The sequence below is a fragment of the Phasianus colchicus genome, chromosome 9 (assembly GCF_987193195.1).
Source record: "Phasianus colchicus chromosome 9, bPhaCol1.hap1.1, whole genome shotgun sequence".
In the NCBI taxonomy this organism is placed as follows: domain Eukaryota; kingdom Metazoa; phylum Chordata; class Aves; order Galliformes; family Phasianidae; genus Phasianus; species Phasianus colchicus.
The window spans coordinates 7,870,757-7,883,815 of NC_143444.1; positions in this window are offsets into that span (position 1 = coordinate 7,870,757).

Below are 13,059 nucleotides of genomic sequence, written 5' to 3' on the forward strand. Positions count from 1 at the left end.
GATGCACAGCATGGGTGCTTGGAGCACCGGTGTGTGCACTGGAGGAAAAATATGGATTCCTTACGAGCAAACAGAGCTGGACTTTATTGCCTTTAAAATGCAACTAGCACAAACAGAGGCAAAAGTGCAAACACTGATAAAGGCTAGAATATTTCACGCTGTGCAAACAACCAGGAGTGGAGGGGTGTGTTGAAACAAAGGGGTGATGGGGAGCGGGGGCTCTGTGCTGTGATGCAGAGCCTGGGCTGGTGTGCAGGCAGCCCTGTGTGCCTTGTGCTCCACCTGCAGCTGCCACCCCTGTCTTCTGCTCCTTCTCGGGGTGACCATCAATACACTGTCCCATATAGGATGATGACCCCAGTGCCTGTTCCTAGCACCCATGCTCTGCAGGGCACGTTTTGCAGAGCACCCAGTGCCGTGCATAGGAAGCTCTGCTGGCCCTGACGTGACAGCGCCGGGAGCTGGATCACCATAGGTGGGGATTAAGGTCTGCAAAGGATGTCCAGGCTACTGCCTTCTCTTAGGATTACTGAGCAAGTAGGGAAAAGCTGGCAAAAAGTGGGTCAAAAGGAGAAAAGGAGAGACTGTGGGCTGATCTCTGGGGGGCCACCTAGCCTTTGTTTCAGCCCAGCTGCTGGGCTGCCAGCTCCTGATTCTGCCAGGCCTCTCCAGGGGGAGGATTTGGGGAACTGTCCCAGTTTGACTCCATTTTCTGGTGGATGAAACCAGTGCAGGAGCTCCCAGACGCAGAGCAGAGGTGACGCACATCGAGGTGACGCCAAGGACGATCTGCTGACACCCTGATGCTGCCAACCAGGAGGCAGTGGGGGATCAGAGAGCCACAGCACAGGCAGGGAAACAGCCAGGTGAAGCACACAGAGCCAACAGCATCCAAACCCTCTGCCCCAGGGCCACCTGAGTCCCCAGGAGTCAGACGCGAGGGGTGGTCGATGCTGTTGGGTTTTCCAGCTGTACCCACTCCTTGGGCACTAAGAGCTGTCAGGCTGAAAATGCACAGCTCCCCGGGGAGCAGGAGAGCTATTTTGGAGCTTACAGCAGCCCACATTATTTCTGGCAGCTGGCATTAAGCTATGCAGGCATCTGGCTACGCAGGTACGGAGCAGTTCGCTTGGAAACGCTGCTCAGTGATTATCATTTTGCTGAGTTTTCCCACATTTCCATTTCTTCCCTGTGCTGCTGGGATGAGAGGAAATGATTTTCTTCCTGTGCAGGATGGGACAGGGGGGATTTGTGTGTGTGTGTTATGCTCACGGTGTCTCCTCACCTACAGCATTGTGTGCACCCAACTTTGGGCAGAAAGCCCTACAAGAGGTGATGTCGGTGCTTGGTCACTGGGACAGATGGGTTTGCCTTGGGAACAACCAAGGGAACAACCCCTGCTTCCTGCACACCTGCACAGAGGATGGCTCCATGCCCTTCTGCCCTATGTCAGGGTCAGGCGGCTGCATCACGCGCCCGAGCATCACCACGGCTGGCAGCCAGTGCCAGCAAATCGCAGCCTTTGTGCTGGGTTACCCCCCCGTGCATGCCTTTAATAGCCCCTTTCTGCACCCAGGGAACGTGATCCTTCATCACCCCATCCTTCTGCAGGACCCAGCTCTGCTGCGTGCATGCCTGATCCGAGCCCTGAGATTGGCAGCAGAGCCAACTTTGGGGTATTTTGGGTTGGTGCACTCAGAAGAATCTCTGCAGCTGCCATATAAACCCTCTGCATTTGGCTTCCACCAAAATGAGCATTATCCTTCAATCTTCATTTATTCTCCCCCTTGGCAGCCGAATGGTGATTTGGGCATGCAGGGAAGCAGTGCACAACTTTGGGCATCCCAACATGAGGGCTGATATTTGGCCCCTATCCGGGAACACCTCGCCAAGCTGTTGTTCCCATTTGTCATTCAGCACGAAGGAAATCTGCGCCATTCTCTGTCATCCTTCCCATCCCAGAGGATAATTGATGCTAACGTCATTTCAGCTCGGTCCAGCTGCCAGGCTCAGGAACAGATGTTTTATTGTTCCAATTGAGCACAAAACAAAAAGCAACCTCCCCCCAAAAAATAAAAGCAGCGCCGCTTAGCTAATCTGTGCTTGTGGTAAGGTTAGCCACAGCTTCCTCACCCCAAAAATACACAAAGAGGGAACAGCAGCCCCAGGGCAGACCTTTGCCTACAGGAAAGGCAAGATTTATCCATCTAGCTCACTGCAAACCTTTCCCTATAGGTAAGCACGGTACCTCTCCTGTGCAGAAATGGGAAATGCAAACTGCTCGAGTGATTTCCCCTACATGGCCAAAGCAGAGGCACGGGGCTGCGGGTGAAGCCTACGTGAGCATCTTTTGACACCTCCTGGTGCGTGCCACATGCTTGTCACTGCTGCTGGCAGTGCACCGTTTTCACCTTGCTCCGTGAGATGGGGATGGTATGGATCTGATCCTCATCATTCCGCTGGGTGACCACCAAGGGGACTGAGCCACCACGTTCCCCACTTTGCTGTCCACTTGCTCCCATTCCAAACACCCTCTGTCCTGTACATGTTTGTTATATATTCCTTTGGAGGGATGTTGAGGGGTCTCAGAAGCCTGCAGGGTATTAACCTGCAGGGGCAGTGCATGGAGGCAGTCTTGTGCCCCGCTGCAACACTGCCAGCTGCAAATGCAGCACTGCATCATAGTAGACTGCACTGTAGACTGCAAGGAGATCTAGGAAGGAGATGGGATGGAAAATATTTGCTCCATGAGGTCAGTGCTCTCTTCGCCTCTCCGTGCAGGGGACTTTGGACACAGGAGGGCAGCCACCTCCTGTGTGCTCCTGCTCCAGGGAGAGGCCCAATGAAAGCACAAGTGGAAAGTTGTGCAGGAGGCAAAGCAACTGAGCCTTCAGCAGCTGTGGCTTGCGCTTGCTATTAGGTGAAACAGCCTGCTTTGGGTGCTGCAGAGCTGAGCTGCTGACTGGTGCCCCTTATGCAAGAAGCTCCAAGCAAGCTCTGCGTGTGTATATAGGTATGCATGTGCATGCACAGATACAGCAGCCCTATTTATGACCCCAGGCAGGAGGAACAGCAGGCAGAGCTGCCAGCTCTGGGATGCTCTCAGCGCTGATTCAGGCAGTGGGATGGGTGCCTGCCTGACTCACTGCCTGCTGAACCCCAGGCCCTCTGGGACCTGTCAGTGGGAGTGATGTCTGCAGCCAGCCAGTCAGTGATGTCACTCCACAGTGAAGCATCCTTCTTGCATCACATCCCGGTGATGCTTAGAGCCCATTGCGCACTATGGGACTCACTCCACAGCCCATGATGCCATTGCTCAGCCCCAAACCCTGGCATCTGGGACACTTGAGCCCCGGCTCAGCTGTTGGCTGTTGGAGGAGCAGGATGGGCGCATGGAGCAGGGCTGCAGGCTGGAATTCCACTTGCCACGGGGACCTCGTGCCTGCGGTGCACTCTAAAAATACAAACAAAGCAGCAGGCAGGGAGAAACCCACCCTGCTCCCCATAGAGTCTGTCCAGCAACTTCCTGCTGCTCCTGCAGCAAAGCAATCAAGCTTATAAAATTAACCAGGCCCTATTCTTCCCGAGTGTGAGCTGAAGAATATAGCTGGAGATTGAACTAAGGAATGTAACTAATGATGCTCTCACTGCTGTATGCCTTGCATCCCGGGACGTGCCACCTCATGCCCTGCCGCCATGAGAAGGCACCGAGGTCCGAGCGCAGGGAGCAGCTAATGCAGGGAGCTGATCGAGTTACAGGCCAGCTATTGTATCATGTTTACCCTCTCCCCACACGTATCCTGTGCTCGGAGGATTCCTGGAAGCGGGAGACCATGTCGCACCCTCCTGCCGTACAAACACGCCGGCTGTGCCGAAACCAAAGCCTGCACGTGACCGTGGCTGACCTCATCCCTTCCCACCCTCCTCCTCCTCCTCCTGCTGCCTGCTTCCAGCACAGGGCTGGCCCCATCTCTTCTAATCATCATCTTTTTTTCCCCCTTGTCTTCTCTTAACCCTGACTTTTAATTTAAAGCAGAAGGGGTGACACCGGCAGAAAAGCCGCAGGAGAGGAAGCTGTGGGAGCCCAGCCCACACTGCTGGGGCAGCCCTGCCCTGGGATGAATAAGGGATGTGAGTCAGAGTAAAGCTCTGAGCAGCTCTGACAGACCCAGACAGCAGGTCTGTGCTCTGTACGTCAGAGCATCATAAGATTGGGAAAGACCTACAAGATCACCGAGTCCACCCCCAGCCCATCCCTCAGTACCACAGTTCTGTAACACCTCCAGGGATGGTGATCCCACCACTGCCCTGGGCTGCCCAGCACAGTGATGGCTGGGAGGGAGTCAACTGGGTGCTGGAATGCGAGTTCTCTCCATGCTCACTTTTAGCACGAGGTCTCCTATCACATCTGTGTGTTCTTGTCCCCTCCCACCTCCCTTTACTTACAAACACACATGTAAGCCCGCAGCCAGGTTCCTGTCAGCACCCACTATCTCCGTGTCCTCAGCAAACTGCGTAAAAATAACAGCAGGAGGACCCTGCTGATCTGCAGGCCTTTTCCAGGAGTGGGCAAGAAGCAAAGGTGGTGGGTGATGGGAAGCATGAGAAGCATCATGAGGTGCAGCTGGGCAACGCATTCCTGTCATGCCCGGATGCCCAAAAATGGACCCCGTCATCCCTATAAGAACAGAGAGAGCTTGCACTTCCCAGCACCACGGGGACCCCATCCCACCACAGGTCCCACACCGTGTGCCCCTGTTCCACCTCTGCCTCGGAGCAGGAGCTCCACATGGCTGCACATCTGGAAGTGCAGCAGCACGCCGGGCACTTCCTCGTGGCACACAGCTGGGAATTGAGCACGCTGCTGCATTGTGTGGGACAGGGAGGGTCTCGCCGGTGGTATTATTCCAAGCTGGCCCCGGGACCAGGCGAAACAAAAGCTCATTCCTTGCCAAAGGGAGGGCTGGCAAGAGGCGGCCACAGCAGATGAGGGTTGGGCTGTTTTTTGGGCTTCTTTCAGCGTTTAAATTTAGCCCGAGATTGAAATGTTGCAGACATGAGCCCTTCTGGTTAGCCAGCATTGTGGCCAGCGTCAACACGAGCTTTTGCCACGCGCTGCGCCCAGCAAGCACCCTTCCCTCCCCAGCCCCAGGCAGAGCCCTGCCAGTCCATGAGCGCAGAAACCACCCAGACAACTCTCCAGGGATCCACAATGGCTGGGCAAAGTGCTCCAGTTGGAATAATGTATTTTTGGGGGATATTTAGTCTACATGGAGACAAAGAATGGCACTTGCAATTTTCTCTCTCCTTTTTGGGAGATCATAGAGGGCTCTCAACAGGCAGCAAAGAGGTCAGGAGGACACCAGCAATACCTCATGTAATCTTGCTTTTATTTTGGGGCACAGAAGGGCTCGGTGGCTTTTGGTCTCTCACACTTCAGTTGTCCAGGCTGACCATCCCTTGGGAAGGGAGTGAAGCCCTGCACTCATGCCTTATTGCCACTTGTAGTGGAGATACTGAGTCACAGCTTGAAGCAGTGACTGAGCATCTGCTGGAAAGGCAGGGCCAACCCAGGGGAGCTCAGGTGTGTGCAACAAACCTGAGTGATAGAAGGGCTGAAGCCAGGATCCACCCCTTCCCAGACCTCATTTAAGGGTTGGCAGTGGCAGTGAGGACATCTTTTGTTGCAGGTTCCTGCCCATCTGAGGCCTTCCAAAGGTAAGCAGCTTCTTTTCTTTTCATTGTTTCTGTGCTGTTGTATTTGAGTGACTTCTCAGGAGTGAAAATCAGGAGAAATGTTGTTTATTTGCTGGAGTTCTGCAAACAGTTAATACAGTCTTGTCCTTTGGATGAATCTACTGTGATAAGGATCCTATTCATATTCCAACGATTGCTTAAGAAAAGAAAGTTGCTTGCAAGCAGTCTGGCTCCTGTCTGCTCAATGCTTGCAGGCTCCTGCTATGGGAGAAGAGATGCTCCCAGCTCTCAAGGGCTCTTGCACAAACCTTGCAGTGCATAGCCTGTAAATAAGGTGAAGAAACAAGGAATGGTGGGAAACTGCTCCTATCCAACATGGCACTGGGTCATGTCTTACAGCAGCTCTCCTGCTGCTGCCTTCCTAAAGAGCTACCTGCCCCCAAATCCAGTTTGTCTCGTGTCTGATGCACGTGGCTGTTGCCAAATAAATGTCAGGATAGTTTGTTTGCTGAGAGCCTTGCATTGAAAGACACATAGAAATATTGCAATTGGTGGATGGAAGACAAATGGATTAAAAGCAACAAACTCCTTTACGCTCCCCAAATTATAGTACGAACAGCCTAATACCTGTTTCTGTGGCTAGTTAAGATCTGAGGGAAGCTGATCCTCTCAGCACATGTCTCCTGAGGGATGAGCTGGGTTCCACTGCTCTGTACACATCTTCAGATGCATGAGGATGCACAGCAAGTCTTGAGGAAACACAAAGGTAGCTTTCTCTGGAGTACATCAACCCTCTTCTTAAATAGCAATTCTGACTCGAAGATAAATGAATGCCACTGTTGGAATGACATTCTCTTCTCTAGGAAGGAATCCATGAGCAAGCATGGCCGTGCACAAGCTGGAGAGAGTAGAAATGTAGCTTTGGGGAGCTCTTCATGACAGGGAGAATTAATTGGGTTTGCTGAGTTGCTGAAGCCTGTGCTCTGCTAAATGCGTGGCTCATCAAGGAACAAGCACCTAGAGAAGATGCTGCCTGCTACACAAGGAGGATCTTAACACGGGCGTAATCAAACTTAATTGCTTTGCTGAAGAGTTGATTGATCATGAAGGTCTCAGGAACAGAGTTTAGCTGTAATTAAATCAGCTCTGTTGTCACTCCTGAAATACCCATCTGTTCCTTAGGAAAAGATTCTGGTTGCTCAGAATGTCTGTGGGGAGTAGAGCTGAGCTCCCTTGAGTCTTTGAACCATAAAGACCCTGTGATATACCTCCAAGATGGGCTGATATACCTCCAAGATGGGCTGATATACCTCCAAGATGGGCTGATATACCTCCAAGATGGGCTGGGCTTGGAGATGGACTGGATAACTTGAGCAGCACTAATAGTTCCATTAATGAATACAGAAGGAGAATTAGCTAGCTATGGGCATAACAAGAACCTTTTGCAACCTCCATCTTCATAGCCCAAAGTCTTTGGGTTAGGATTGCAGGAATCCCTGATTTATTTATTTTTTGGAGATGTGGTTAGTGGGGATGGTGGGGATGGGGGTTGGACTTGATGATGACAATGGTCTCTTCCAACCTTAATGATTCTATAACCCTTGGTTTTCTCCAAAGGTTGCTTTGGCCTTGGCTAAGGGAAAACACTTTGGGACTCAAGTTCCTTTGGGTCACACTCTGCTCTTCTGCTGCAAAGTGCCTCACCCATACATAGGGCAACTCCTTGGGTTCTCACCACCTTGCTAATTTCTAGTTTTCCTGGCTCAAATCAGAGGGAAATATATTTGTGTGTCGTAGAGGCAATCTTTTGCCCTTTAAACGCAGGGCTGTGATCCTCACACACCTCAGGACAGGAGCAAGCAGCACTGTGTCCCTTGGCTGGCCCTGTGGGTGAGGAGGCATCGAGTCAGTGCTGAGATGGATGCTGCTGCGTCCCTGCAGCAAGGATGTGGGCTGTGCATGAAGGCAGCCAACAGTGCAAATCCTGGCAGCTCCTGTTGCTAAGGCTGTCAGGTCTGAACCTTTGGAAATTAGGTAAAAGGTCTGAACGCAGTGCTTTTTCCTCCCCCAGGCAGCCCCTCTTCCTGTACAGTGCTGGAGGAAGGCAGCTGGGAGCAAGGATTAACTCTCACCATCCCAGGGGTTTTCCAGATACACGGAGTAGCACTATGCACCATGTATGGCATTGCAGGGATGGGGTGGATGTGCCCATCTCTGAGGAGCGCAGGGCTGTGCATCTCCCTCACCCTGCTGTGATGAGCCAGAGATGTTCTGAAGTACTGCTGCATCCTCTCTGGCCTCCATGATAAGGTCAGATTTTAAGGGGTTTTGTTCTGGTGGATAGAGTTCCTTTGGAATTAGATTTTTAGCATGCTGGGTGGATTTTTGGCATTCTTACACTCAGCTACATCCCACACCTGGACAAACCCATCACGTTCCCTCTACGTGCCCAGGGCATCAGGGTGCAGAGCAAGGTTGGCATGCCATGTCACCAGTGATGCTGGTGACACTGGTAACAGGTGCTCACCCACATGCTGACACTCCATGTCCCAGACCCACGTGCACCCCATGGGTGCTCCTTGCCAATCCCCTTCTCCTGCTGTACCTATCTGGGATTTGGCACAGAGGTGCCCTGTTCAGCCAGCCTCCCTCAACCTCACGATGCCACAGCCCGCATCTCGCTGGCACAGCTTCAGGAATCTCAGCGGGGCAGGGGAAGTGCAACAAAAGGAGCTTTGTTCCTCCTGCCTTGCCCCAGCCTCAGTGTCACACCTCCCAGGTGGAGTCACCTTCCCACGGAAGCACCTCCTGCAGTGCAGGGCGGCTGGGAGCCAGCCAGGCAGGATGCAGCCCCATCTCTGCCTGTCTCCCACCCTGTGCCTCTTTCCCAGAGCAGTGCAGCTGGAATCTAAGGAAAGCACCACCCGTGTTCTATTTTTGCTCTTTATGCCCTGTTTGCATGGGAAAGCTAGGATGGATAAATGAAAGGTGTCCAGCACTCAAAGTTTGAAGGGAAAGGAGTTATCTCCACCTGAGACTGCTAGGAAAACCCCAAACTGCCCCTGACACAATGCTGCTTTGGGTCTGAGATGGAGAACTGCTTGGAAAAAGCACAGCTGCCTGCAGGTTGTCACTCTGAGACAAATTTCTGCTCAGCACAGGGGCTAGATATAGCTAGAGTAAAATCAGACCACTTCCAATTCCATCTTGTTCTTTGCTTGCTCACTTGACTCTCTGCCTGGACAAAGCCTGCCAGGGAAAGAACACACCTGGATGCTGAACATCTGCAGCTCCTATAAAACATCAGCCGGGGGCATCAAGAAGGGAAGTGGATGCCCATCAAGGAGGGCATTGCTGCTCAAGCCTTGCTTGGCTACTTCAGCACAGCTGGGAAGCAGAAACCAGATGGTCCCCATCCCCTGTTCAGGAGCCAAAATGGGATCCCACAGGGTTGTTCATTGTGGGGCTGTTCAGAACCCAGGTTGTGTTGGTGCACACAGTTGCCAGGCTTCTTGCAGACAGCTACGCTCCCCTGCTTACCCCATAAGCATCCTATTCCCCCCCCTATGGTGAGCAAAACAATATTCCTCCCTGTCACTGCAAGAGGATAATGATGGGAAGGATACAGGGTGGAGTAAAAGTTAATGAGGTGTCTCCTGCTCTTTCAATTCCCTCTTGCCACATAGGGTTTGATGGTCGGAAAGCAATCTGGGATCAGCAGATGTCAGCAGCACGAGAAAAACGGCCATGCAAATGAACAATGAGCCCAGCACACCCACCCTGACCTAGGGAAGGGGCAGGAGCAGGCAATAAGCCCTGTGTGGTTCCTTCCTGCTATGACAACACAACCCTTTCAAGTGTGGCAGCTACAGGAAGCCCAGGCTGCTCCTTGCAAGGTGCAATGGGGAAAGCTGCTGGCTTTTGGTTAGAGAGGAGCACGTTGGCTTGTGCCTGTCCATACACAGGCTCATGCTGCCCTTCTAATGAGCCACTTCCTCCCAGGTTGGCAGCCCTCAGTGAGTGCCAGCCCAGCTGTGTGCCAGGAGGGAAGGCAGCCATCCTGCACTGAAAGGATTTCAAAAGGAGAACAGATATTGTGCCAGGAGAGCCAGCCACATGGAGAGGTGGAAAAAAATAGAGCCAGTTAATCACCCTGCATGTGTTATCTATCTGGATGGAAAATGGGCTGAAAATATCCTGTGTTTCAGAGCAACTGGATAGTTTTTGGTGATTCAGCCAGCTGAAGCCCGGGCTTCCATGGTCTACCCACAAGAGGTCAAGGCATTACTGCTGCCACCTTTAACCCAAGGGGAAGAAGAGCAAATCTTCTGAATCTGTATGGCCATGCCTGGCCAAACGAGGTCCTGGAGCTTGTCAGTGGAAGGGCCAAAGAAGCCCAAGAGCCCTGCCAAGCACCCAGTGCCACCCTGCACTGTATGCACTGCATGCAGGACTGCTTCCCAGCATGCTGCCCTGCCCATGGAGCTAGATGATCACTGAGGTCCCTTCCAACCCAAACCGTTCTGTGATTCTACAGTCATAGGCTGGGGTTGGAAGGGACCCCAGTGATCATGTAGCTCCCACCCCCTGCCATAGGCAGGGATGCATCTCATAGTTCAGGCTGCCCAATGCCCCATCCAAGCTGCCCATTGGTTTGACAGGGGTAGGGCTGTCCTGCAGACAGGGCACCCTGGGGGCAGTCTGTTCTGGAGATCCTGGCCCATGCACCGTTGAGGTTGTGGCACAGGTTTCCCAAGGATGTTGTGGATCCCCCATTCCTGTTCAAGGACAGGTTGAACGGGGCCCTGGACAACCTACCCCAGTGTCTGATTTAGCAGTTAGTGACCCTGCCCATGGCAGGGGACTGGATGGCCTCTGAGGTCTCTTCCAACCCAAGCCATCCTACGATCCCATGGTCTTTCCCAGGCTCTGCACCCCACCTCCTCACCATGAACCCTATCTGCTCACCAAACAGCCCTACACCCTATGCTGCTCACCTTTGCCACTGTCTTTTTGGCTAGCACTGTGGAAGTCTCTGCTTCCATGTTCCTCCCCCTGAGCCTTTCCAAACAAGCGTAACCGAAGCTGCAGAGCACAGAGAGTTCAACAAACACAGCAGGAGAGAAAGGTCCCGAGGTGTGCTGTGCAAGCCTGGGCCAACCCCCAGTGCTGCTGAGGATGAGGTTTGCAAAGTGGAACGCCGGGCACAGCCTGTTGACAAAGGGAGCGATGGCTCTGCAAGGCTCCTCCACCTGGGGCGAGGGATTGGAAAGCAAGGCACAGCCTTCCTGTTCCTCCTGCAGCCCAGCTTTTGCTGCAGGCAGGGATTAGACCCCGCGGCACAGGAATGTGGCTCCTTCCCAACGCCAAGTTGGCACCACGTCCTTGCTCGAGACCAGCTTACATAATGCAGCTTATGAAAGCAAAATAGCCTGGCCGTGCCAGCCCGTGGGCAGGCCAGGATGAGGAGGAAAAAAGGGGGAAAAAAAAGCCCCCTTGCACTGCTGCTCCTGCAGGCAATGCAGCCTTACACCATCTCACTGGCAAACGGAGGAAAAGAGGAGTCACCTCTGGGGCAGCCACTGACAACAAGCCCACCTCTGAGCATGAAGAGGTAAAGCAAATCCAGGGTGGCAGCAGAAAAGCAGAATTGTTAGGGTTGGAAAGACCATGGAGACCACCAATCCAACCCCAACCCATCCCCACCTGCCCACTGACCATGTGTCCCTTAGTGCCACATCTCCACGGGTCTTGAATACCTCTAGGGACAGTGCCTTGCTTTATACAGGCAAGGTTTCCTGGCTGAAGGATGCTGCAATGCTGAGCCTCAAATCATCCTCCAGCACTTCACACCAAAAGTGCATGGGCTGCTGCACACAGCCAGCTTTGTACCAGTGATCACCTCATCATGGACCTGTGAGTCACTGGCTGCACTACACTGCAATCAGGTTGTCCCAGGAACATCATGGAGGAAAGCAGAGCAAAAAGCTCTCAAGCTGTAGATTTTCTGCAAAGTGGGAAGCTGGTCTTTGCCCACCAGTGCATGGGAAATGGTGTTCAGGTGGCTGCAAAGCAGGCTGAGCCTGCAAGCTTTAGGCAAGAAGTCAGACAACAGCGCCTGAAGGAGAGCAGGGATTTTTCCTTCTAATTCCTGGCAGCCTTTTTCCATATATAATTATAAGAAAAGTCATTTTGCAGCACAGTGTTCATTGTTTTAGGCTTTCTTCATCTGGGTAATTACCAAGCCAGTGGGTAAATGCTCTGTCAGCTGAGAACACGAGGTACCATTAAGCATCAAGCACCCGTGCTACATTTACATGCAAGACAACAGGAGCAGCAAAGGACTGATTCCCACTCCCACCATCAGGGTTGCCTAAGTGTCCCATACACCATGCTCCTTTTTCCAAAGCATTTGCTGCCATTTTACTTTCTACACCCTATGGGCTGTGTGCACGGATGTCCACAAAGCCCCACGTCCCCCCACACAGAGACCCCCACTGCAGTCACAGCAGGACCTCAGTGCCCCAGAGAACCAACTATTGGGTACGCAGGTTCTGACCATCTCCTCCTTCCCACCCACCCCACAAATGAAAAGCCAAAACCTTCCCGGTATCAGGGTAAAATTACCTTTAAGTAAAGACAAAACACATACAAAAGAAGTTGCCAGGAAGCACAGAAAGGAGGAAGAATTAACATTTCCATCTTTTTTTTTTTTTTTAATTATAAAAAAAACTATTCGGAAGAAGTCCAAATGCAACGGAATATAACTGGCACCATCTAAGATACCCAAAGTGTAAGATCCTGGAACGTTTGTACCCCCAGCCTGAGCTGAGAGGCACAGGGCTGCCTGGGAGGGATGGATCCTTCCCCTTCTCCCAGCCACCATCAGTGGAGGCAGGCAGTCCCATAGCCAGGACACAACAGTGACATCGACGGTCTCTGTAAAATCACTCAGTTTTATAAACTAAGTACATTACGAGAAAAAAAAAAAAAAAAAAAGTCATCTAAAATTTCATTTATCAAAAGCCCTGCTTTAGTGACGTGCTAACCCCACCGGAAAGTGAAGCACCCACAGCTCTGTCCAGAACATGGTGAAGTTGACCAGCCAACTCCTTGTTCGGAACGCCTTCCTCCCCCTCATCCACACAAGCACTTCATGGCTACTTGAATTACAGTGATAAACGTTTCTGTGGGCTTCCCAGGTCTGGGAATTGCCTCCTGCAAGCTGCACTCCTCTGAGTCTTCCCCACTGAGCCCTCCAAGCTCTCCCTCAGTCCCACCTGGAGGCCCTCTGGCAGCATCCCATGAACTCTGCCCACTCTTGTGGTCAAGTCCCTGGGACGTCATCTTTTTCTTCTTTAA